General features: G+C 29.8%; 1 protein-coding gene across 4 annotated transcripts in view; it reads right to left on the bottom strand.

Moving 5' to 3' along the window:
* Positions 1-5186, bottom strand: part of LOC117171698 — a 44646-nt gene extending 39460 nt beyond the window's left edge. For all 4 annotated transcript variants that reach the window (XM_033359230.1, XM_033359232.1, XM_033359233.1 and 1 more), the window contains exon 1: positions 5067-5186. The gene's annotated coding sequence lies outside the window, so the exon portion shown is untranslated. The remainder of the gene's footprint in view (positions 1-5066) is intronic.
* Between the last annotated feature and the right edge of the window lie 272 nt (positions 5187-5458).

Raw genomic sequence — 5458 nt, 5'->3', positions numbered from 1 at the left:
AAGCGTTTCAATGAACGTGTAAATTCATCTACATTAAGCGTTTTAATTAACGTGTAGGGATTTAGAACGAAAGCTACTTTAAGCGTTTTAGTATTTCAAAAACGAGTAGAAAATTAAGAGTCTTGTACTATCTCTACGTTACAAAAGACAATGAGAACCTACTAATCGCCTAACCATATTCAACATACCTCCGTAAAGAGTACAGTCAGGAAGAAGATGAACATCCTTATCTCCGGGTTAGCGGTGACGCTTGATTGGGATAATGAACAGCTGCTTCTAGCTGGGGACGTTGCTTTCCTGGAGCCAGGTTGCTGCGACGACAAATGTCCCTTGAAGTGCAGGTTTCTTTCTCGGTGGATGGCGTAGTAGTCGCAGCCTTCCTTTACTGGTGAGCCTCTTTTGGCTCGGGTCCTGGTCTCTGGAATGCCTCCCGGAATTCTGAATTGGTCCGACCGGAACTTCGTGATCCCCGGAGTGTCTCACGCCTCAAGTAGAATAAGCGATATGCGGCACTCTTTTTCCTTTAAAATGCTGTATCCTGGCAGGATCGCCAATTTGTGGATTGCCTCAGGATCAATCAGACTTTTTTTAAAGGAATGGGTGCTATAATTGAAGCTGGTAGGTTAAAAGATACTTTTAGGAGCTTTATTTAATGTATTAATATAGTGGAGCCAAGAGTAACGGTCTTGCTCGAGGCGTAGCGGGTTCTGCCGAGGCGTGGCTCAGAGCCTGTATATATACCCTCAGACGAGTTAGTATGACGTCATAGTTTGTTCGTGTCTACAGCATACATGTTTAAACACACCTTCTAAGATCCTCACAGCTATCCTAAATGATCGAATTGTTTAGGAAATCGGACTATGTGGCCAGAGATGTACAGAGGACGCTGCACAAAGAAAGGCAGTGAATGATATCATTAGACCCTGCTCATCGATACATGTGGCTGCAAAGACGCAGCATCCTACTAGAGGTACTCGTAACTTTAGATGGCCTCAATTGCTTACCAAAAAGCTTTCGATTAAACTTCCCATACAATTATTATCATCCTTCTGTTAGAAAGCTTAAAAGCTAATTCGATTGATGCCACTTCGATAAATGTGATCCACTATCTGATCTAAAAAAAATTAAGTGAAAACTAAGAACGTCAATTTTTAGATATGTGTCTTTCAGAACAACATAATGATCCCACTCCGCTTTTTGCTTCATATTACTGCTACTGTCTCTCGCGCATCGCTCTGCCGAAGGGTACTTTTGCGACAAACTTAAAAAACGAAAACATAAGATCACTCGTGTATTTTATGTGGTGGACCTTAAGATCTATCCTACAAATAAGAAGTAACTAAACCTAGTTCTAGGGATTGTCCGAAAAAAAACACTCAGGAGATCAGAATGGAATTTAGGCTTAAAAATGCACCAAGCTTTACTTGAAGCGAAGAAAACCATCCTGCAACAAACATGCTTGTCGTTCCAGTAGTACTATGTACATTTGGCGTGGTACCATAGACCATAGGAGGAGTCGATATCGTATAAACTAACTTTTGCTTACCGTAAATCGCCAGATAAACTTTACATGAATCGAAGATAATTTTCGGTTTTTAACCTCTCCTGGATAATCTTTCGCCTTAAATCGCTCAATTTTTATTCGAGATGTAGCGAGGATTGCGACGCCAGCGCTATCTATCGTCGTTTAACTTTATTAAATTAGAGAGAACCGGGGATTCCCATCTGTCAGTTGCTTTTTGCGCTTTATACTAAATGGTATTAAGTAAGTTTTAATTCCTCTACAATAGTCTAATTTATTTCGGAGGAAATATATCATTAAGTACACATTTTTTTCGTGTTTTCTGTTACTGCTTCTACATGTTTTACCGAAATTTGCTCACTTCCGCGTCACGCAGTAGACGAGATCAGAATTATTCTCTTAACCTCGGTGAAACTTTTTCCGAAATATGTTTAATTTTTTACCGTTTCAAGTCTTTCCTGCAACACATTTTAACTTTTGTTTTTTCTGTGTCGTTTTAAATCTGGTGTTTCGATTTATAACTCGAGTTAACTCATACATTGTCCGTTTCCCATTGCTGTTAAGGACGCTGTAGCAGACGATAGCTTTTATTCCATCGTAGGATAAACTTTCGCCAAATAGCATGTAAACTTTAACAGCTGAATAGAATCATTCCTTAAATTATAAAAAAATTTTGGAATTGAAAAAAGTTGCTGAAAATATTACAGAGATTTTGCGATATTTTTGGAAACATTAAAATTTTCTAAATTAAGTATCTAAATTAAAATTATAAATTAAAAAAAAAACAAATTCGGAATAACAAATATTAATATTATTTTTGAATTAATTTAAAAAAATTTGTTTAAATTTTTTTTGAAGAACGTATAAATAAACATTTTTATTTTTAGATGATTTTGAAAGTCAAGTTTTGAATTTCCAGTTCTTCCAAATTCATAAAATTTCAAAAGTAAAATTTGAAAACTATACATTTAAAATTGTTTAATTATAAAACAGAAACATTTTCATTTTGACGATTCGCAATATAAAATTTTTAACTTTAAAGATCTGGATAATATTTTTTAAATGATTATTTTGGATATTTTGAAAATTATATTAAATAGTTGTGAATTATAAATCTTTTATATCTATGATATTTATAATGTTTATCACTGAATTTGCAAAATGTTGTAGTCAAAATCTTGAAACTTGCATAATTTTTTATGTTAGGAATAAAAAATTCTTGCATTTTAAAAATATGCAATCACGAATTATTACATTTTTAAGGTTTATTTTCAAATTGATGTAATTTTCAACCTTTTTTTAATAGTTTAATTCTTAATGTCACACAATAATTCAATTTTTTCGGCGTCTGTCTATTTATATGCCTGCATGTCTATATGTCTATATATATGGTTACCTGAATGTTTCCAACCAAAATTTAAAAATTCAGAGCATTTTCAAAATTTGAAAAAAAAAATTTTCTCAAAGTTAATTATAGATGGATAGAAAAATTACAAATTATCCCAAAAAATATTTCAATTTTGATGTAAATTAGAAAATTTATATACTTTTGAAAATTTTGAAAGTGTTCAGAAAAATAGAAAAAAAATATTTTTCTAAAAGATTAGAAAATTTTATTTTAATTCATCACTAGATATCAAATATATTTAGAAACTATGTCAGCTAAATTTTTCAATGAGACAAATTCTCAATAGGTTTGAGCTCTTTCAAAATTTGAATAAAATTTTTTAATGAGTTTTGGACATTTTTTTTCAAGTTTTTTGTTACGCGGCAAAAAGACTTGAAAATTACCCTAATGACATTTTTAAATCCAATAAAACTTAAATAGGTTATACGCTCTTCAACATTTTGAAAATTTTCAGAGATAATTTATTGTTTTTTATCTTAATCTTTTCGAGACTTGATCTTTATAATCCAAATTATATCTCTTTAAGGCCATGTGTCCAAAATTCATATGATTATGAAAAAGTTTTTTTTTGTAAATAATTTTTTTGCTTTTTTTCATAATTACTAAAGTTTAGAACCAGACCCATCTTTCTTAGTGCTTCTTATTCATTATCAGAAATGTTCAACTCGATGTGGTGCTTCGTGTAAAAATGAGTTGGGAACTAAGAAAGGTGGTGGTAAGGTAGGAATCTGGTCACGTGACCCACTCGTCACATGGCCTTAATAAACATTCTTTTATTGCTGTTTCTTCTCACAGAATTAATATGAAATAATTTTACAACCAACAGAGATGAATTTTAAACCGAAAATATAATATTAGATTTTTTAATTAAAAAGCATGAATTTTGAACAAAAAAAATTTACTTCGTTAAAATTGTTAAATTTTCAAACTAGAATTTCTTTTTAATATTAAAAAAAAAATTGAACCTGTTGAATTTTCAAACGAAAAAAGCATATTTTCTATCATATATTTTAATTTTCAATCCGAAACATAAATTTTAATCAAGAAGGTAGTTTTCAGCCAAGTAGTTGAACATCCTACAAAACTAGTAAAGTTTTCAACAAACAAAGATGAATATTGACCCAAATAGATTAAATTTCTGCCAAAAATACAAATTTTCAACCAAATAGTGGAATTTTTCACTAATTTTTTTTTTATCAATGAAGTAGGTAAATTTTGAATAAGAAAAATAATTTTCGATAAAAAAAGCAAGTTTTTAACCAAATGTTTAACTCTTTAGACCAAGAAATTAGTTCTTGATGAAAAAGATAAGTTTTTATATAAGAATATAAATTTTCCACCGAATACTTCAAGTTTTAACAAAAATAGATGATTTTTCATGAAAAAGTTGAATAATTACATTCTCAATACAAAAAAAATCATTTTTAAGAAAAAATTTAAGGTTTCAACCAAAAAGATAATTTTCTAACTATACAGATTCATTTTTTATCGTATAAAATACATTTGTAATAAAACACACCGATTTTTTAAAAAATAGTTTATTTTTTAACAAAAAAGGTATGGATTTTAAGCAACAAAAATCCAACAATTAAATTCTAAGTTAATAAAACCAATTTTTAATACAAAAAATGAATTTTTAAATAAAATGTGGAATCTTTAATCAAAAAAAATTAACCAAATATTTGATTTTTAAACCAAAAAGATAAGAAAAATCATAAAGATTGATTTTCTAATAAAAAAGTAGAATTTTTAATGAAATACATCAATTTTTGGAAAAAAGGAGAAATTTTCAACCACAAATTGAAGTTTTAATAATCTTAAATGAAAACTAGTTGTACTTATTTTGAAATCGGATTTCTGTATGAATGATGTAAACATAATCAACCAATTTTGGAGCTTCACTCAAAGACCTTTATGGGTCTCATTTTCAATACATACCCAGGAAAGTTTCATAATTGCAATATTATAATAATATTTTGCAACAAATGGATTTCCTCTGAGAAGGTATAAATCTAACCGAGATTTTATAAGACTCCACAAAGTGAACAATAAATTATAGGTTAGTTGTCAATCTTTTGAGTATCTAGCTGTGATGCCCAAGAAAAGTGTCAGAAATTTATAAACAAATGTACTTACCTTTAAATATCTATATAGTAGAATGCCATCCTTTCTAATAAGTCATAATTCACAGATCAAAAATATAAAAAATTCCAAGAAATATCGAGGAGAAATATAATTTCTGTGCAAGGCGATCGACATTCGACGTGCATCGACCAGTCCTCCCAACCACAGTCGGGTGCGGCACTGCGCATGAGATATTCGCCCGCTTTTTTCAAATGTTAGAAAATACAATTTTTTTATTTACTATTAATAATTAAGAATTAATATATTGCCATATTTGTGAATGGTACATGGATCGTTTGTAAGATATTTTAAACAATAAATTGACAAATAAAATTAGCATTTAGTAAATAAAAAATTACGTTTTATGAACCATTATAGTTTGTTAGTGTGTTATCCATTAGGGT

Source organism: Belonocnema kinseyi, chromosome 4 (genome assembly GCF_010883055.1).
Source record: "Belonocnema kinseyi isolate 2016_QV_RU_SX_M_011 chromosome 4, B_treatae_v1, whole genome shotgun sequence".
In the NCBI taxonomy this organism is placed as follows: Eukaryota; Metazoa; Arthropoda; class Insecta; order Hymenoptera; family Cynipidae; genus Belonocnema; species Belonocnema kinseyi.
The sequence above is the reverse complement of the archived record's forward strand: the minus strand, read 5'-3'. Positions and strand labels throughout refer to the sequence as shown.